We start from the raw sequence: 22,133 nt of genomic DNA on the forward strand, positions 1-22,133 counted from the left end.
TATAAGCTTCACCTTAGAAGATAGGCCAGGGAAGCAGATGTGGTTCAAGTGATAGGGCTTCCACCTACCAAATGGGAGGACCCGGATTCAATCCCTGGGACCTCCTGGTAAAAAAAGAAGAAGGGAAAGAGTGCCTGCACAATGAGCCAGTGCCCGCGTGGTGAGCCAGTGCCCACGGGGTGAGCTGAGTGGCCACGTGGCAAGAGTACCCAGGCAGTGAGCCAGGAACCGTGCATGTGAGTCATGCAGCAAGATGATGATGCAACAAAGGAGAGATGAAGGGGAGAATCAAGGTGAAGCACAGCAGAAACCAAGAACTGAGGTGGCGCAGCTAACAGGGAAACTTTCTCCACATCAGAGGTCCCCAGGATTGAATCCCAGTGAATCCTAGAGGAGAAAAAATGAGAAGAGAAGACCAAAAAGAGATATAGATACAGAAGATCACACAGCGAATGGACACAGACAGCAAAAACAGCAGGGTGGGTGAAGGGGGAGGGAAGGGGGAAATTAAATAAATAAATCTTTAAAAAAAAAAAAAAGGAAGATAGGCCAATAAATCAAGATCTTGTTCTTTTTTTTTTTTTTTAGATTTCTTTTATTTATTTCTCTCCCCTTCTCCCCCATTGTCTGCTCTCTGTGTCCATTCACTGTGTGTTCATCTGTGTCCGCTTGCATTATCAGGCTGCACTAGGAATCTGCATCTTTTTTTTTGTTGTGTCATCTTGCTGCATCAGCTCCCCATGTGTGCAGTGCCACTGCTGAGCAGGCTGCACTTTTTACACACGGGGCGGCTCTCCTTGTGGGGCGCACACCTTGCACATGGGGCACCCCTACTCAGGGACGCCCCTGCATGGCACAGCACTCATTGTGCATGGCAGCACTGCACATGGGCCAGCTTAACACATGGGTCAGGAGGCCCTGGGGATCGAACCCTGGACCCTCCATATGGTAGGCAGATACTCTCAGTTGAGCCATGTCCGCTTCCCCCAAGCCCTTGTTCTTAATGCTTGCTCATATGAACCTTATTCCAGTAATAATGAAACTAAGCATAATTATAATTAATGCCTAAGAGGCATCTCCTGAAAACCTTCTTGTTACTCAAATGTGGATTCTTTCTAAGCCAAACTCTGCAAATGAACTCATTACTCCCTCCCTGACATGGGACATGGCTCCTAGGGATAAGCCTCCCTAGCACTGAGGGATATTACAAATGCATTTGAAGAAAGACCTAGAACAAAAGGGGGAAATATTAAAAAAATAGAAATTGTATGGCTAAGAGATTGCAAAGTGAGCAGGGAGGTCATTCCAGAGGTTACACATATGCAGGTCTCAGCCAGACTTCCCAAACTGGCACAGTAAACAAAGCCTCAAACAAAAGTGCTTCTGAGGGCCTCAGGGACATCCATAAACCAAAGGCAAGCCCCTCAGCCTCATGAAATCAGCACCCTCTCAGCAGACCCTATCTGGGAACATAGGAAAATTAACTTCCCTAATATAACATTGTTATACTCATTTATAATTCCCCTAATCGTGATTCTTCTACTCCTTTATTTGAACATATACTTTTCAATTTACCTGTTAAGTACCTTTCTCAGATATATAAATCTTTGGATGTTCATATGCTGATTGAGCCCAGAAATCCAGCAGACTTGCAGTCAACTCCTACTTTCCAGTCTTCCAGGCCTGCCTTAGACAACTAACAAAATTATAATGGTGGACAAGCCCCATTCCAAAAATAAGGAGTGTCTTCAACTACAAGCAAAACAATTTCATTCCTCTGCCCCATAATACCTACATCCCTACTCAGCCTGAAGCAGTCATAGTGGGCATCATCCCAAATCTCTTAAGACTGAGGAATGAACAAAACCTAAGGGGGGGAAGGTGTGTAACTACTGACCAAACCAAATTTTTTGTAATTATTATCTTGTGTTAACTGAGTACCTTGTAACATTGATATAAAAAATAAAATTTTAAATTAAAAATAAATAAATAAGCAACTGAGTACAAAAAACACAGTAATGGCTAATCACAATGGGTTTTTAGATTGTACACCAAAAGCACAAGCAACAGAAAAAAAAATACATAAAATGGACTTCATCAAACCTAAAAACTTTTGTGTATCATAGGACATTATCAAGAAAGTGAAAAGACAACCTACAGAATGGGAGAAAATAGGTGGACACCATATATCTGAAAAGGATTTAATAATATCCAGAAGATATAAAGAATGCCTACAACTCAACAACAAAATGACAAACAACCCAATTTAAAAAATGAACCAAAAATTTGACTAGACATGTCTCCGAAGAAGATACACAAAAGGCCAATAAGTATGTGAAAAGATGCTCAACATCATTAGCCATTAGAGAAATGCAAATTAAAACTACAATGAAATACCACTTCACACCCACTAGGATGGATTTTATTTCTCAAAAAAACAAAAATAACGTGTTGGCAAAGACGCAGAGAAATCAGAACCCTCATATACTGTTGGAGGAAATGTACAATGGTGCATCCACATGGAAATAGTTTGGCAGTTCCTCAGAAAGTTAGGCACAGAACTACCACGTAACCTGGTAATTCCACTTCTAGGCATATAACCAAAATAATTGGAAACAGGGTCTCAAACAGATATGTGTACACCAACATTCATCACAGCGTTACTCACAAGAGCCAAAAGTGGAAGCAACCCAAGTGTTCATTAACAGATGAATTGATTAACAAAATGTGGTATAGCCATACAATGGACTATTATTCAGCCATAAAAAGAAATGAAACACTGATACATGTTACAGCGTGAGTGCAACTTGCAGGTATCATGTGGAGTGAAATAAGCCAGACACAAAAGGACAAATATTATATGATTGTTCTCTTGAATAAAATACTTAGAATAAGCAAATTCATAGAGAGAGAAAGTAGAATAGTGATTACCAGGGTGGGTGAAGGAGGGAATGAAGAGTTATTGCTAAATGAGTGTGAGTTTTGATTGGGGGTGATGAACATAAATAGCAGTGAAAGTTACACAGTTTTTTCAGTGGACTTAATATCAAAGAATTGTCCACCCAAAATGTTAATATATTTATGTTATGCATACTTTACCACAACTAAAAGTAATCTTTAAAGAAAAAAAAAGCAATAGGATCTTGTGGCACCCTGGCTGCTCCCACAGCCCCTCACTGGTTCAGCATGGACCCACCCCATGCCTTTAGTGCAAGAGGAATGGGGAGCTAATGTATAATGGGTATAGGATTTCTGTTTGGGGAAAGGGGAAATTTTTTAATATTGGAAGGTGGTGAGGGTACTGTACATTGTGAATTCCACTTAATGGTATGCTTGTGAGTAGTTGAGATGGGAAAGTTTATGATTGATATACATATGCTTTTTCTCCCCACAATTAAAGAAAAAAGAAAGAGCAGGTATCCAGGGCCTCCTGGCCCATGCGGTAAGCTGTCCTACATGCAGTGCTGATGAGCTCAACGAGTGCCGTGCCGCACAGGAGTGCCTCCCACATAGGGGTGCCCCATGTGCAAGGAAAGCCGCCCCACATGGAAAAAGTGCAGCCCATCCAGGAGTGGCACTGCACACACAGAGAGCTGATGCAGCAAGATGAAGCAAAAAAAGAGACACAGATACCCGGTGCCACCTGACAAGAATGCAAGCAGACACAGAACACACAGTGAATGGACACAGAAAGCAGAAAACGGGGTAGGGGGTGGGAGTGGGAATAAATGAAAATAAATCTTAAAAAAAAATTTTTAAATAAATAAATAGAGACGGATGGACAGATGGATGGATGAATTGATAGAAGGATGGATAGACAGATGAGAGAAAAAAGATGGATGATAGATGATAAATGATAGATTAGATGGATAGAGAGAAGATATACTAGTATGCAATTATGGCAAAATGTTAAAATTGGTGGATCTGGGTATCTGGGGGCATAGGGCTTTGTTGGCATTCTCTATATCAGGTTCCTATTATTTTTGTAACTTTCCTATAGGTTTGAAAGTATTTTGAAATAAAAAGTTTTTTGAAAACAGGCAAAAAGAAACTCTTCCGTTATATTTCCTGCCATTTGTACCTCTCTAATATTGCCATTTTGAAATTGCGCCTTTAGTCAGCTTATCTCATTTTAGTTTTGAAAATAAGACTCTGTGACAGACACTTTCAAAGCCTCTACTGAGTTGTAAATGCTTTGTAAAAACCACTGTGCTTTGAAATGGTGAGCTGCAAATTCATAACTTATTAAAAGTTTTTAAAAATACTATTTTGTTCCATAATGGTTAAATCACTAATAATGAGAAATTATAGGGAAAAATTTTGTGGGCCTAAATAAGAAGAGAGGGAATGGGGACAGAATAAGAAAGAAAAGAATGATAATTCAAAATCCCTGCTGATGATTGTCTCTGTGGAGAATTGAAGATCCTAGAAAAAAGAAGCAGCATTAGACCTCATGGGTCACAGGAAAGGCACTGGTTTTCTGGTCAATATTGTCTGTGGTCTCTCAGTGGAAACTTGGCATCTCCTATCTGATTCTCAGAAATATATCAGTGGCTGTGAAATAACTATATCTTTTATAATTAAAACTCAAATACTGCAGGCAATTCACTTCCTACTTGGGAAAGCGTCAGTTTAAGCATCCAGACCTCCATGAATCCAAACTGTCTTGTAGGAGTTGTACAGTTGTTCCCTCCATAAAGGTGCAGGGTCAAGGGGACAAGTGGGAGCTATAATCCAGCCTGTACTTGACTCACTGTGTTGAGTGTCAGGTTTGGGATCTGGAGAGAAGGGGCATCTTTTTCTAATATGCAGGTGTTAGTAGCATCAGTTCACCATACTCTGCACCCTGTGGTGAGTCTATGAGTCCGGGATAAGAAGAAGAATAAGGCATTAATAGATCCAGGTTTTCACAGGTTCTCATTGGAACATTATCCCTCACTCTTCTCTAACTTCCAGTGCTTCTTTCTTCTGTATCAATTTATTTTCTGGAAGGCTTCCCCTAGGTGGGGCAAAGAGACCACCATAGCGCCAAGCTTACAAGCAATCCCAAAAGAAAGAACTCACCTTCCTTCTCAATAGCTAAATTAAAAATCCCAGTAAGAGTTCTCATTGGCCTTGTTCAGATCATGTGCCCACCCATAAACCAATCCCTGTGACGAGAAAGAAGTAGCTCTCCTGATCTACCAAGACCCTCAGTGCCAGAGCTAGATAGTAGACTTAACTCTACCAGAATCACAAGGACTGAAATATAGGAAATAGGAGTTTTCCTAAAGGAATATAAAAGAAGTAGGATGATAGACACACTGAGCAAGTATCACAATCAGCTGGAATACTTGTTCAAAATGCATATTTCTGCGCTTCACACCAGACGGAAGGAATCAGATGCTCCAGGGGTGAGGCTTGGGGAAATCAGCATTTTAATCAAATACTCCCAAGAAATTTTTTAACATACAATAAACTTTATTTTTAAAGAGGTTTTAGATTACAGAAAAGTTGAGTAGAAAGTACAGGGGATTTCCATATACCCCATTCCCCTCATTCTCCTCCTATTAATAACAGCTTACAATTGTGTGGTATATTTGTTACAATTGATAAATAAATATTGAAGTATTGCTACTAACCAAGTCTATAGATGGCATTGTGGTTTACACTTAATTTCAATGTCCTAAAAATGTCCTATGTTCCACCTATTATTCCCTCCCTCAACCCTCAGAACCTCTGGCAACCACTATCTTTATAACAATGTTACATGTTCTTCCATTACTACAACATTAATGAGTTTACATTGTCCATGGTTGAAGTCCTCTTTAAGTTTGTTCCTCAACCTAGAGGGTTTGGGGATGGTGATGCCCACTCTGCCTCAGATAGAGATGGGTCTTAGATCTTATGGGGCAGGTGGAATGAACTGTTTTGCCTGCAGTTGTAGATATTCTCTGTAGTAACATGGCAATATATTGTGGTTAAACTTTGCTTTTCCTTAGGTACTACTGAGGCAGAACATTTTTTAACAAACTAACTGGCTATTTGGATTTCTTCTTCTATGAAATGCCTATTCCAAGTTTTGCCTTTTTTTTTTTTTAATTTGTCTTCTAGCTGATTTGTAAAAGTTATATATATATTCTGGATGCTGACTTTTTGTCAGCTGCAAATGCCTTTTCCCAGTTGGTTCCTTATATTTTCACTGCTCATGCTGACTTTTTTTTTTTTTTAAGATTTATTTATTTCTCCTCTCCCTCTCCCTGCCCCCCATTATCTGCTCTCTGTGTCCATTCACTGTGTGTTCTTCTTTGTCTGCTTCTATTCTCATTAGGCAGCTCTGGGAACTGATCCTGGGATCTTCCAGAGAGGAAGTGTCAGAGTTGGTGACCCGAGGGTATCGGGAATGAAAGACAAAGAAAGATCGGGTTCAGGGGATCTGAGAGCATTGATTTCTCAAGCTCATCAGACAACTTTATTGAGTCGAGGGGCTAGTATATATACCCCTAACATATGTGACATTCAGCATAAAATCAAGTTACCTATTACCCTTACCTCATTCTATATTAACTAGTGATTGATGAACACCAACAAACTTTACTGGAACTATTATTATAAAAATCAGTAACTATACTCATAAATCTTGTTACTCAGTTCATTCCATTCTATATGTTATTGTTCTGCCTGTAGGTGTACTTTCCCAGCCATGATTGTGATCCGCACCGATAATCATAAGGGACAGCTTGACTCAGTGGTCAAGGAAGTAACTTGCTTCCATGGAAACAATATGCCTTTGTTTCCCACATTTCCCCCTTTTTGTTTTAGTCAGGGTGACTGTGCCTGTCTTAGGTTGCCCCCCAGGGGGTCTTACCCGTCATTGACTACCAGCCAAGCTCACTGACTACGGGGTACTATTGTAGTGTTTTAGCAAGTACTAAGTTATTAGCCTGTCCCATTGTGTACACACAGTGCAATCTCTGACAAACACCTTTACCCAGGCAAGCAACAACCATGAGCAACAGGATTAATACACATATCCCTATTCCTAAGGCAGATAGGAAATGCTGAGACTTCCACCAATCAACAGGATTAAACTTATTTAAATGTGAAATCAAATCATTAAAGATGTCCTTATCATTATCTACATATATCTGATTATGAGACATTTCTAAAATCTTTTTCTGCAATTCTTCAATTTCTAATGACATATTTCCTTTGTGTCCTAACAAATGATTTCTGATCTTATTCCAATGAAACATAGACATGTTATAATCCAAAGGAGTAATACAAAAATTACTTTCATTCCAATCACATTTCAATCCTCTTAACAAATTCAAATTATAAACTTGATCTGCTAAGTGTAAAACAGCAGATTCCAAATCACTAACTCTGTCATTAAGTCCTTCATCAATATGCTCTTGACTATGCCATAAGTCACTTGCATTCTTGTGCCAATCATGCACGTATTGCTGTGTTTGCACCGTCTCATGCAATGTAACAGCAGCAGTGGCGGCAGCAATGATGACACCAATGAGGCCAAGAATGCCAGCTATGAGAAGTCCCAAAAATCTCTTAGATCGTTTCAACAGTCCTTGAGCCAGATGGAAAAGAAATGACTCTCAGGAGATGACTGCCACATCTGATTCATTTTCACCGGGATCCACACTACTCATCTTTGGCGAGCCATGGTGATAATATCTCCATTCTGTAAAATATTCTCAGACAAGCAAGTATACAAAGTGCCATCCTTATAGAACAAAGCATTTTCAGTTATGGTAGCCTTCCCTACCACAAACACGTATGGATCTCTGACACATGACTGAAAATGATGAATTTGATCCAAATGTAAATATTGTCCATCCATACTTTTATTACCTTTCCATTCAGAAGTAGATGCTACTCCTAAGAAGACTTTCCATATTTGTTTTTGATCATGGACTTCAGTGCTATAGCACCATGGAAAAAGAACCCATTTCCCTATATTTTTCCAATCACTATTATTTTTAGTAAAAATTATTTTTTCATCAAGAAACAAAGATTCATGGAAAGGATATTGTACATTACTAACTTGTTGTCCTTTGCTATTTAAACCATACCAAATAAATCTGCCCTTATATTTGTTGGGATTCCCCATAGGGGCACTTTCCCAAACTATTCCATAGGAATCATTAAAAACAACAGATCCTCTTCCCATCTAGCATTCACACCATCTTTGCATATCACCAGCATTCCTCTTAGGACAACTATAACTTGGATACTTATATTCTTGGTATTGATAGGATGGGAATAAAGTTACCAAAGATTTAGTATTATTATGGCTAAAATTAATCATAGTTCTATTTTTCACAGCCATACATGGTGGACAATTGCCAATGCAAAGAGGTCGGAAATCAAATGGAAGAAGATTATAAATCCTTTGTCCTTCTTCTTGTGACTTAAGTGGTAGTCTATCATCCACAGGTCCAGGAAATATATGAGTTTTATTCAAATAAACAGGAAAAGAAGGGTCTTTCCAGGTTAACACTCGAAGTAATGGGGGATTAGGGATATAAGCCCAATATGTGTAATTACCATTGCCGGTTTCACTCACTATCAGTAGGATCCATATGTGTAGAAGACTCCCTTCTTCAGTCCTAGGTTTAATCCTTTTTGCTGGAAGCCAGATTTCTTCTCCATTTTCTGAAATGATAAGAGCATAACCTCGCCCCCATACTTTAACCCTGCCTTTTTTCCATTCATTACTTAAAACATCTTTCCAAAATACTGGTTGATTCTCAGATTCTGCAATTTCTGTGGATGTTTGAGAATATCCAAAATGACATTCAGCCGGTGTCATAGAATCATAAACGTTAAGAAAATTTAAGGTAAATTGTGGGAAACAAAGGCATGTTGTTTCCATGGAAGCAAGTTACTTCCTTGACCACTGAGTCAAGCTGTCCCTTATGATTATCGGTGCGAAGCACAATCTTGGCTGGGTCAGCACACCTGCAGGCAGAACAATACCTAGAACAGAACAACCTGGATAACAGGATTTATGAGTATAGTTACTGATTCTTATAATAATAGTTCCAGTAAAGTTTGTTGGGTTTTCATCAATCACTAGTTAATATAGTATGAGGTAAGGGTAATAGGTAACTTGATTTTGTGCTGAATGTCACGTATGTTAGGGGTATATATACTAGCCCCTCAACTCAATAAAGTTGTCTGATGAGCTTGAGAAATCAATGCTCTCAGATCCCCTGAACCCAATCTTTCTTTGTCTTTCATTCCCGATACCTCGGGTCACTGAACGAGACTCCGACAGGTGGCGCCCAGACGTGGGGCCCGAGGCAGAGGATTCATCAAAGTACGGCAGCGTAGGATCTTCCACCTCTGGATCGGGAACGCGGAAAGCTGAAAAGCCTTTTTTAAGGTAAGGAGCATCGAAATTAATTAACCCAGGTAGATTGCTGCTTCATATTATTAAGTTTTGCTTTCCGTTAGCATTAGGGTATGGGTAATCAACCAGGACGCTTGGAAGAATATTCACAGGTTTTGAAAACACTGTTGCACAGTGTAGGCGTCACAGTTAAGACTGCAGATTTGTTAGAATTGTTTGCTTTGGTTCAAAAGCATTGTTATTGGTTTCAACTGCTAGGAAAGAATTTGATGAATGTTAAGCAGTGGAGGCAAGTAATGAAAGAATTGAGGAGAGCATATCAGAAAGGAGAGAATATACCTGTATCAATTTGGGCCTTGGGACAGCATATTGCTGCTGCATTAGATCCTGTGCAGTCTGACGAAGAGGAAGAGATTGTTCTTTTCTCAAGGGAGGAAACGGCTATGAATGATACAGGTAAAGATAGGAATTTGGAGGAGGATCAGGAAGAAGAGGAGTTATTTGAAGTTGAAAACACAAATCCGTTCTTAACTAAATCCATGTCGGAGCTAAATATTTCTAAGGTAAACATATATCCTAATTTGACTCATGAGGTTCCTTCTGCACCTCCGGAACCTGGAAAAGTACCTAGTGGACTTTTCTCTACAGACCTGCCTTATGTTCGTAGCAGCTTTAAGCCAAATCCTGTGCCTGTTACTCCATTAATGAGATGTCTTTTATCGGGATCTAGTCAAGGTGAACCTCTGGCTATGCAAGCTGTAGCAGCTTTTCCTGTAACTATTCAACAAATTCCTCCTGATGCTGGACACTCACAAGGGGGTGTCAAGCTTCATCCTGAGCCAAAAACTTTTAAACTATTGAAAGATTTAAAATGGGCAAAGATACTGAATAATGTCCTTGTTAGTGAAATCAGGCTTGTAAGAAAACTCTCTGCTAAAGTGTTAACTAAGATAAGGAAACTATTCTGGCAGCAACTCTGCAACCCCCCTGCTGTCTACATGACAATGTAGCTGTGGGCTAGTGGGGTTAATAGAGTTAAGCCACTGAAAAAAGAGAAAAACATGGCAACATTGGTGTTCTGTTTTTATTTCCATGCTAATTCTAATTGGGCTTATTTAACCAAGATAATAAAATTAGTACAAAATTTTTATCAAGGTTTAAAAAGGAATTTTCAGTTTTAAATCAATAGTTTACTCCTGAACTTCAAGTCTCAGTATAGTCTTACAGAGTAATAATCCAAAAATGTGTGTTAACTGTCTGTCTAAACTGCTAAATTAGTGTTTTAACTACATTTATGCTGCTCAAGTTATCTTAACTGATTGCTGATAACTAATAAAAATATTTCCAAGCACAAGCTTGCATGTTACAGGTAACATGGATTCCAGAAGAAATCTGAAGAAGTGATATTTAAAATGTGATATAATGGAGAGCTTAAAAGCAGCTATACCAAGAAAGTAAGAATTTTGAGTTAACTGTAAACTGTATGTTTCTGTTACTGTGTTGTGATTGTTCTGTGTTTGTTCGTTCAATGTCAGTGTGTATTTTGATACCTCCGGATGGTAATATAAATTAATAAAAATTTATAAAAGAGCTCTATTCAAATGGCCAAAAATTAAATAAGCGCTTATATTAATACATAAGTTTAAATGTTAATAAGATCTCTGCAATGATAAAAATTGTGAGTCTTGATTAACAAAATTACTATAAGTCTTTATAAAAGGTTGTTCTTGCCTAAATTGAAATGAATAGCTTATTTTTCTTCACAGGATAATATGAAGGATGTAAAACTTAAATGAATATTAAAAAGGTTAAAAGTTTGTGAGAATGCTAATTGAAATTTAATAAGTTTTTGCAAAAAAATGTGTTTTGCTCTAAAGTAGGATGGCTAATTTTCATAAACTCTTGGAACTTAAATGTATGTGGCAAGTTATATAAAAAAAAATTTATAAGTTGAATAAAAGGTGTTTTAAAGTGTTATAAAATTAACAAGTTTTTTCTTTCCTTAATCCCTCTGTTAATTAAAGTTGTATGAGTAAAAGGTTTCTATAAATGCTTAAAAGTATATAAAGTTACCAATATTTCAGCATAATATTAAAAAGAAAAGTACAATGTGGTTAATTATGGTTTTAATTATTATAAAAGAGTGTGTGTCACAGAAACAACCTCTTATCATAGATTAAAGTACCAACACTGTAGTATGCAGCAATCCCAAACACTGCTAGTTGCAAAAAGTTAATGGCCAGCTGTGTTGCTATCACTTTGATTTAAAACTTGCTAAGATTTTCTTTAGTGTCTTCTTAGACAGATCAAGCCAGCTGCATTCCTCTATCTGTAAAAAACGCAACAATAAACTTCTGCGGTGCTTTTCAGGGCTATGTGCATAGCTCAACTATCTTGTACAGTATTTACTATAGTAATAGTAATACAAAAGCAGCATACGTTACTTCTTGAAAAGAACAGGCTTGGCAGACTCCATTCACGTCTGCTCAGCATACTGAACTTGCTGCCATCATTAAGGTGTTACCAATATTTAAGGAACCTTTGAATATTGTCTCTGATTCTGAATATGTATGTCTTACTATTAAGCATATTGAAACGGCTCATATCTTTGTTACTGATAAATTATCTCAACTTTTTGCTGATTTGCAACATCTCATTAGATTAAGACAGCATCCTATTTACATTACACATATACGTTCTCATACCTCTTTGCCTAGTCCTATGACAGCAATTAATGCTCGAGCTGATTTATTAGTGGGGTGTTTACAAAGTGCTCGTGATTACCATGCTTTAACTCACATTAATGCTAAAGGCCTGCTAAATAAATATCAAAAGCTTACTAGACTACAAGCGCAGGAAATTATTTGTACTTATCCAACCTGTGGACCACTAACAGCAGTGCCTTTTCAGGCTGTAACTAATCCCAGAGGCCTGACTCCTAATCAGTTATGGCAGATGGATGTTACTCACATTCCATCCTTTGGTAAACTACAACATGTTCATGTTTGTATTGACACTTATTCTCATTTCATGTGGGCTACTGCTCAAAGTGGGGAACGGTTTCATCATGTTCGCTCACATCTCTGGTCTGCTTTTGCTGTGATGGGATGCCCTCTAAAAATTAAAACTGATAATGGACCCTCTTACATTAGTAAATCCTTTGCTTCCTTTTGTGGGAAATATGCTATTGAACATGTTACCGGCATTCCCCATAATCCTACAGGTCAAGCTATTGTTGAAAGATGCCATCATACTCTCAAGACTATGCTTTTAAAACAAAAAGGGGGAGATGATGGTATGATATCACCTAAAGATCAATTGGCTAAAGCTTTATTTACCTTAAATTTTCTTAACATTTATGAATCTATAACACCGGCTGAATGTCATTTTAGACATTCTCAAAAATCCACAGAAACTGCAGACTCTGAGAATCAACCAGTATTTTGGAAAGATGTTTTAAGTAATGAATGGAAGAAAGGCAGGGTTAAAGTATGGGGGCGAGGTTATGCTCTTATCATTTCAGAAAATGGAGAAGAAATCTGGCTTCCAGCAAAAAGGATTAAACCTAGGACTGAAGAAGTGGAGTCTTCTACACATGTGGATCCTACTGACAGTGAGTGAAACCGGCAATGGTAATGGTAATTACACATATTGGGCATATATCCCTAATCCCCCATTACTTCGAGTGTTAACTTGGAAAGATCCTTCTTTTCCTGTCTATTTGAATAAAACTATTATATTTCTGGACCCGTGGATGATAGGTTACCACTTAAGCCACGAGAAGAAGGACAAAAGATTTATAATCTCATTCTTCCATTTGATTTCCGACCTCTTTGCATTGGCAATCGCCCACCATGTATGGCTGTGAAAAATAGAACTATGATTAATTTTAGCCATAATAATACTAAATCTTTGGTAACTTTATTCCCATCTTATCAATACCAAGAATATAAGTATCCAAGTTATAGTTGTCCTAAGAGGAATGCTGATGATATGCAAAGATGGTATGAATGCCATATGGGAAGAGGATCTGTCGTTTTTTAATGATTCCTATGGAATAGTTTGGGAAGGTGCCCCTATGGGGAATCCCAACAAATATAAGGACAGATTTATTTGGTATGGTATAAATAACTTGGGGCAACAAATTAGTAATATGCAGTATCCCTTTCATGATTCCCTTGATTTGGATGAAAAAGTAATTTTTATCAAAAATAATAGTGATTGGAAAAATATAGGGAAATGGGTTCCTTTTCCATGGTGCAATAGCACGGAATCCATGATCAAAAACAAATATGGAAAGTCTTCTTAGGAGTGGTGTCTACTTCTGAATGGAAAGGTAATAAAAGTATGGATGGACAATATTTACAATTAGATCAAATTCATCATTTTCAATCATGTGTCAGAGATCCACATGTGTTTGTGGTAGGGAAGGCTACCATTACTGAAAATGCTTTGTTTTATAAGGATGGCGCTTTGTATACTTGCTTGTCTGAGAATATCTTACAGAATGGAGATATTATCACCATGGCTCACCGAAGACGAGGAGTGTGGATCCCGGTGAAAATGGAATCGGATGTGGCAGTCATCACCTGAAAGTCATCTTCTTTTCCACCTGGCTCAAGGACTGTTGAAACGATCTAAGAGATTTTTGGGACTTCTCATAGCTGGCATTCTTGGCCTTATTGGTGTCATCACTGCCGCTGCCACTGCTGCTGTTGCATTGCATGAGACGGTGCAGACCCAGCAATACGTGCATGATTGGCACAAGAATGCAAGTGACTTATGGCATAGTCAAGAGCACATTGATGAAGGACTTAATAACAGAGTTAGTGATTTGGAATCTGCTGTTTTACACTTAGGAGATCAAGTTTATAATTTGAATTTGTTAAGAGGATTGAAATGTGATTGGAATGAAAGTAATTTTTGTATTACTCCTTTGGATTATAACATGTCTATGTTTCAATGGAATAAGATCAGAAATCATTTGTTAGGACATAAAGGAAATATGTCATTAGAAATTGAGGAATTGCAGAAAAAGATTTTAGAAATGTCTCATAATCAGATATACGTAGATAGTGATAAGGATATCTTTAATGATTTGATTTCACATTTGAATAAGTTTAATCCTGTTGATTGGTGGAAATCTCAACATTTCTTATCTGCCTTAGGAATAGGGATATGTGTATTAATCCTGGTGCTCATGGTTGTCGCTTGCCTGGGAAAAGGTGTTTGCCAGAGATTGCACCGTGTGGACACAATGGGACAAGCAAACAACATAGTACTTGCTAAAACTCTACAATAGTACCCCGAAGTCAGTGCGCTTGGCTGGTAGTCAGTGATGGGCAACTTGGCTAGCCTTTCAGTCAACCTAAGACAGGGACGTGGCCTTTCGCTGCCACACTTCCCCAGGATGGGTAAGGCTGATTGTGCGTAGCCTCGACCTAAGACAGACACAGTCACCCTGACTAAAACAAAAAGGGGGAAATGTGGGAAACAAAGGCATGTTGTTTCCATGGAAGCAAGTTACTTCCTTGACCACTGAGTCAAGCTGTCCCTTATGATTATCGGTGCGAAGCACAATCTTGGCTGGGTCAGCACACCTGCAGGCAGAACAATACCTAGAACAGAACAACCTGGACAACAGGATTTATGAGTATAGTTACTGATTCTTATAATAATAGTTCCAGTAAAGTTTGTTGGGTTTTCATCAATCACTAGTTAATATAGTATGAGGTAAGGGTAATAGGTAACTTGATTTTGTGCTGAATGTCACGTATGTTAGGGGTATATATACTAGCCCCTCGACTCAATAAAGTTGTCTGATGAGCTTGAGAAATCAATGCTCTCAGATCCCCTGAACCCAATCTTTCTTTGTCTTTCATTCCCGATACCTCGGGTCACCGAACGAGACTCAGACAGTAAATAAAGCTTTAGCCAATTGATCTTTAGGTGATATCATACCATCATCTCCCCCTTTTTGTTTTAAAAGCATAGTCTTGAGAGTATGATGGCATCTTTCAACAATAGCTTGACCTGTAGGATTATGGGGAATGCCGGTAACATGTTCAATAGCATATTTCCCACAAAAGGAAGCAAAGGATTTACTAATGTAAGAGGGTCCATTATCAGTTTTAATTTAGAGGGCATCCCATTACAGCAAAAGCAGACCAGAGATGTGAGTGAACATGATGAAACTGTTCCCCACTTTGAGCAGTAGCCCACATGAAATGAGAATAAGTGTCAATACAAACATGAACATATTGTAGTTTACCAAAGGATGGAATGTGAGTAACATCCATCTGCCATAACTGATTAGGAGTCAGGCCTCTGGGATTAGTTACAGCCTGAAAAGGCACTGCTGTTAGTGGTCCACAGGTAGGACAAGTATGAATAATTTCCTGCACTTGTAATCTAGTAAGCTTTTGATATTTATTTAGCAGGCCTTTAGCATTAATGTGAGTTAAAGCATGGTAATCACGAGCACTTTGTAAACACCCACTAATAAATCAGCTCGAGCATTACTTGCTGTCATAGGACCAGGCAAAGATGTATGAGAACGTATATGTGTAATGTAAATAGGATGCTGTCTTAATCTAATGAGATGTTGCAAATCAGCAAAAAGTTGAGATAATTCATCAGTAACAAAGATATGAGCCGTTTCAATATGCTTAACAGTAGGGCATACATATTCAGAATCAGAGACAATATTCACAGGTTCCTTAAATATTGTTAACACCTTAATGATGGCAGCAAGTTCAGTACGCTGAGCAGACGTGAATGGAGTTGGCCAAGCCTGTTCTTTTTGAGAAGTAACTATGCTGCTTTTTTATTACTATTACTATCTGTAAATACTGTACAAGATAGTTGGGCTATGCACATAGCCCTGAAAAGCACTGCAAAAGTTTATTGTTGGGTTTTTTACAGATAGAGTAATGCAGCTGGCTTGATTTGTCTAAGAAGACACTAAAGAAAGTCTTAGCAAGTTTTAAAACAAACTGACAACAACACAGCTGGACTTTAACTTTTTGCAACAAACTAGCAGTGTTTGGGATTGCTGCATACTACAGTGTTGGTACTTTAATCTATGATAAGAGGTTGTTTCTGTGACACACACTCTTTTATAATAATTAAAACCATAATTAACCACATTGTACTTTTCTTTTTAATATTATGCTGAAATATTGGTAACTTTATACACTTTTAAGCATTTATAGAAACCTTTTACTCATACAACTTTAATTAACAGAGGGTTAAAGAAAAGAAAAAACTTGTTAATTTTATAACACTTTAAAACATCTTTTATTCAACTTATAATTTTTCTTTCAAGATAAAAGAACAAATCTTTTATAATTAGTTTGGAATAAAAGGCTACTTTTCAGGATTTGATTTTGAGAAAGCAGTTTTGAACATTACGTTCCTTTAAAAGAGATAAAACTTTTCCTTCTTGGAGCACCGAGGAAATGATGAGGTTAAAGCACAAGAAGCTATTTTGATAAAACAGACTTTCTTTGTATAATGATTATTGAGGATAAAAACTTTTACCAAAACAGATTAATTGTAGGGTGGCACCGTGTGGGAGCGCGGCGACAGCAAGGGTTGGCTCGTCTCCAGCCGCCAGTGCAAGTCGGACCCGGGTGGCGGGAACGGGCGTTAAGGCCCTCCGCTTGGGGTTCGGGTGTACTGCCCGCCCCTCTGCCCAGCTGCACCGCTTCCCCCTCGGTGGCCTAACCCCGCCTCTCCCCCGAGGGCCACTGCCGCGCCATGACAGCCCCGCCTCGCTGCCGCTGAGAACCCTGGCTACCCCATCTTCTGCCCGCAACCAGTGATGCACCCCTGCACGAACCTATCAGCCGTCTGCCGCCCCCTGGCCACGCCCCCTGCCCCTCCCCCATCTTCGCCCTATATTAACCGCTGTACTTCCTGAATAAATCAGACTTGCGCACAGATCCTGGTCTCCTCGGTAGTCTTCTTCCTACCGCGCGTCCTCCGCACCTTGCCGGCCCCGGAGCACCTTCTTGGAAGGCCCCTCCGTGTGTTGCAGCCCTCCGCCCGAGCCCACACCGCCCCTGCAGCGGCCCTCTGGGCGAGCCCATACTGCGACAATTAATGATTTGAGAGGCTTTGAGAAAGAACAAAATTTTAACTTTGCATTAGTATACTACTTGATATTAAAGCTTTTAAAATATTATAGATCCATCAAATTTTATTTAACTTTAATTATAAAAATTTCTTTTCTACGAACCTTCTGCACTTTCAGTATTCACTCAGGTTTTGTTCCATATTTTACTCTTTCTTAATAACCAATCATTTTATCTTAGGACAAAATCATTTCCCGTTTCCTTAATAATAAAAACATATTTCATATATCCCACATATGAAGTTATCAAGCAAACTTCTTATAACATAATACCGTCAACACTTAACAAGCTTGTTAAAATAATAAACTTTTCTTTACTTTAAATACTTAGTAGCATGCAATATCAGAAACAGTTTCCTAGTAGCAAGTTGTCAAAGGAGGCTGGCTGCAGCCAAGCTTTTCTGTTATAAAATTACCTTTTATTATTATTATTATTAATTCAGGTTTAATAATGACCTTTTGGAATTAGCCACTTAAACACTTTAATTTAAACAATGCTTCATAAGACTTTTTATAATTATTTATAACCATGTAGACTATAATTATATTATTTTAAGAAAATTTTACTTTTACAGAACAATTTTTTTTTTTTTTTAACTTAAAGTTACCACAATACTTTCTATAATTTGTCACGTGCATTTAAGTTCCAAGAGTTTATGAAAATTAGCCATCCTACTTTAGGGCAAAACACACTTTTTTGCAAAAACTTATTAAATTTCAGTTAGCATTCTCACAAACTTTTAACCTTTTTAATATTCATTTAAGTTTTACATCCTTCATATTATCCTGTGAAGAAAAATAAGCTATTCATTTCAATTTAGGCAAGAACAACCTTTTATAAAAAGACTTATAGTAATTTTGTTAATCAAGACTCACAATTTTTATCATTGTAGAGATCTTATTAACATTTAAACTTATGTATTAATATAAGTGCTTATTTAGTTTTTGGCCATTTGAATAGAGCTCTTTTATAAATTTTTATTAATTTATATTACCATCTGGAGGTATCAAAATATACACTGACATTGAATGAACAAACACAGAACAATCACAACACAGTAACACAGTTTACAATTAATTCATAATTCTTACTTTCTTGGTATAGCTGCTTTTAAGCTCTCCATTATATCACATTTTAAATATCACTTCTTAAGATTTCTTCTGGAATCCATGTTGCCTGTAACATGCAAGCTTGTGCTTGGAAACATTTTTATTAGTTATCAGCAATCAGTTAAGATAACTTGAGCAGCATAAATGTAGTTAAAACACTAATTTAGCAGTTTAGACAGACCGTTAACACACATTTTTGGATTATTACTCTGTAAGACTATACTGAGACTTGTAGTTCAGGAGTAAACTATTGATTTAAAACTGAAAATTCCTTTTTAAACCTTGATAAAAATTTTGTACTAATTTTATTATCTTGGTTAAATAAGCCCAATTAGAATTAGCATGGAAATAAAACAGAACACCAATGTTGCCATGTTTTTCTCTCTTTTCAGTGGCTTAACTCTAGTAACCCCCACTAGCCCACAGCTACATTGTCATGGAGACAGCAGGGAGGTTGCAGAGTTGCTGCCAGAATAGTTTCCTTATCTTAGTTAACACTTCAACAGAGAGTTTTCTTACAAGCTTGATTTCACTAACAAGGACATTATTTAGTATCTTTGCCCGTTTTAAATCTTTCAATAGTTTAAAAGTTTTTGGCTCAGGATGAAGCTTGACACCCCCTTGCAAATTCTTTGTATCTGGTGGTATCGCATGTAATGTTACAGGGAAAGCAGATAATAATTGTTTAACATAAGGCAAAGCATCGGCAACATCTGAAAACATTTCTAATTTAGGCTTAGTAACAGAAGGCAATTCAGTAGGTGCAGAGGGTTGTACTGGATACACAGAAGATATTTTATTAGGACACTTCACTGAGCTTTTATTGATGAAAGGGTTAATATCAGGATGAGGGTAAAAAAAACCATTATGGTTCCCCATTTGCCTCAACCTCCTGTTCTTGTTCCAATTTACTTTCTTTCATTTCAAATTTACTTATGGGCTTAGAAAATATAGTAATTTCATCTTTCCCTCCTTCTTCAGACAGTAAAGGATCTAAGGCGGCAGCAGTTTGCTGGCACAAAGCCCACACAGATAAAGGAATGGATTTCCCTCTTTGATATACTCTTCGTAAAGCTTTCATTATACATTTCCATTGTTTAAAACATTATGCCCCTGAGGCTGAAACCAGTAACAACGTTTCTGAATTAAGGCAAAAAGCTCAAGTAAATCTGCTGTTTTTATTGTGACGCCAACTGTATGTAAAAGTGTTGTGGGCGATTAAGGCAGCATGCATAGAATCTACCTTTCAGCAATGCCAGTAACATGGCCGCCCGGACTGATACAACAATAGCTTAGGTCACCCTCTCCCTTCTTTGCGGAACTAGTTCGCGCCAAAAGTGCTTATCCGCCTGTCTGCCTTCCACCCTAGCAACAGTAGCTGCCAATCCCAGACCGCCACCTATCCTTACCCGCCACCCCCCTCCTCCCTAGAGTATATATGCTCAGTCCCCTCAATAAAAGTTTGCAGCTTGATCAGAATACTGTCTTGCTGTCGTTCTTTGTGTCTCTTGTCCCATACCATTCTTTCCTCATAGGACCTGGAGTCTCCGTTGATTGTCCCATGGGCCGGGACATTCTGGCGCCCAACGTGGGGCTTGAGACCTCTGAGGGGTAGAACGCCACACTAAAGAAGAGAGCGCTCTCACTCACTGCACCCGGGATCGCCACAAGGGAACCCGCTCATGAAACAGATCCATTGAGCAATCACCCAGTGTCGGCGAAAAGAAGAAAGAAAGAGAAAAGAAAAGCAAAAAGGTAAGCTCCCCCCTTCCCCATCATGGGACAAGGAACTTCCCAACATAGTTTATATATGAAACAATTAAAAGAGGCACTCAAGGCATGAGGAACTAGAGTTAAGAAAAAGGATCTCACACGCTTTTTTTTAGAAAACCTGCCCTTGGTTCCCTCGAGAAGGCACCATAGATCATAAGTGTTGGATAAGGGTCGGAGACTGTCTACAAGACTACTACAAAACTTTTGGACCAGAAAAGGTCCCAGTTACTGCCTTTTCTTATTGAAATCTCATTTCTGAAACCCTAAAACTCCATTCTTCCGCTCCAGACATTCAAGAACTTTGCAAAAAGGGAGAGGAAGCTTTAAAAGAGCACTCTCGTCCCGCTTCAGCATGCAGCTCAGTAATAATTAATATGCCTGAAAGCCCCCGTAACAAAAACCCTAACGAAAGTAGGCCAAATACCCCAACCAGTCAAGCTAGTATATCGCCTGATCAAACCGAAATCGAACCAAAAGCTAAAATCTTTCCCCCTTTTGAAAATCCAGAAACTAAACCAAAGGCTAAAATCCCTTCCATGTTCAAAACCAATTCCCTTCCCCCATTTCAGCCACCCCCTTATAACCCTGAATTCCCCGATCCATATTCTCATTTTTATCCAGCCACGTCTCTGCCTCAATTCCACGCTTTAGAAAAGATGACAAAAAAATCTCCGACTACACGCCAATAATTTTAAAGAAACCTTTAATCAAGAGCGGCAGCTGGCCGCCGATTTACTCACCGAACTCCAGTCAGCAACTCAGACCATTGCTGCCCTAGCACTCCCGGAAAATGTCCACTTACACCGTTCCCATTGTGCTCACCATACCTATGCTTTCCCAGTCACGTGTAGTCAGAGCAAAGACCTTGCCGCCAGCTCCCAAGATGGTGCCACCAGCTCCCAAGATGGCGCCGCCAGCTCCCAAAATGGCGCTTCGAGTAGCGAAAGTGAGGAAGACCCCCCCCAGCTCTGACAAGGGAGAACAAGAGGAAGTTAGTACTACACGGAGGGAGCAAGAGGAAGTTAGTACTACAACAACAGCTAAATATAAGAAACTTAGTTTACAATATTTAGAAAAATTTAAAAAGACAGTGAATGATTATGACGCCACCGCCCCCTTCACGCTCGCCTTATTAGAAAGTCTCAGTGAGAAGGAACTCACTCCCAACGATTGGTCTCAATTAGCCAGGGCTGCCTTGTCTGGCGGCGATTTCCTGTTGTGGAAATCCGATTATGAAGAACACTGCAAAAAGTATGCCACCCGTAATGCCCGTAAAGCCGCCTCTAAAAAATGGACATTAAACAAATTTTTAGGTCAAAGCCCCTACCATCAAAATGACAAACAAGCTCAATTTCCCCCCAGCCTTATAGCACAAATACAAACAGCCACGCTTAGAGCATGGAAAAAACTTCCACAAAAGGGTGCTGCCACTGCCTCTCTCGCTAAATTAAGGCAAGGACCCGATGAACCATATACTGATTTCCTCAGCCGCCTACAAAATATGGCTGAGCATTTATTTGGGGCTAGTGAGAGTGATAGTGATTTCATTAAACATCTGGCTTTTGAAAATGCCAATGCTGCCTGCCAAGCCGCAATCCGCCCTTTTCGCAATACCGATCTTAATCACTACATAAAACTTTGTTCTGGCATCGGGCCCACTCAAACTCTGGGAATAGCCATTGGCGCCGCCCTCCAAAATTTTGCAGCACAAACTAAGGCTCCAACATGCTATAATTGTAAACAACCTGGCCATTTTTC

The 22,133-nt window shown here is 38.8% G+C and overlaps 2 long non-coding RNA genes across 4 annotated transcripts; one reads left to right on the forward strand and one right to left on the reverse strand.

The window, feature by feature from the left end:
* Nucleotides 1-8,485: 8,485 nt before the first annotated feature.
* LOC139439498 (uncharacterized) lies at nt 8,486-19,392 on the reverse strand. The gene is made up of 2 exons (XR_011649400.1): nt 18,585-19,392; nt 8,486-8,655 (listed from the first exon to the last, which is right to left on the reverse strand). It is a non-coding gene; the product is annotated as an uncharacterized lncRNA (long non-coding RNA).
* On the forward strand, nt 8,832-15,214 carry LOC139439497 (uncharacterized). 3 transcript variants are annotated; one of them, XR_011649399.1, is made up of 3 exons: nt 8,832-9,388; nt 10,725-12,338; nt 12,879-15,214. It is a non-coding gene; the product is annotated as an uncharacterized lncRNA (long non-coding RNA). The 3 variants fall into 3 exon arrangements; XR_011649397.1 differs by lacking the exon at nt 8,832-9,388 and having other exon boundaries at nt 9,395-12,338; XR_011649398.1 differs by lacking the exon at nt 8,832-9,388 and having other exon boundaries at nt 9,395-10,809.
* Nucleotides 19,393-22,133: the final 2,741 nt, after the last annotated feature.

This window comes from Dasypus novemcinctus, chromosome 8 (genome assembly GCF_030445035.2).
Source record: "Dasypus novemcinctus isolate mDasNov1 chromosome 8, mDasNov1.1.hap2, whole genome shotgun sequence".
Taxonomy (NCBI): Eukaryota; Metazoa; Chordata; class Mammalia; order Cingulata; family Dasypodidae; genus Dasypus; species Dasypus novemcinctus.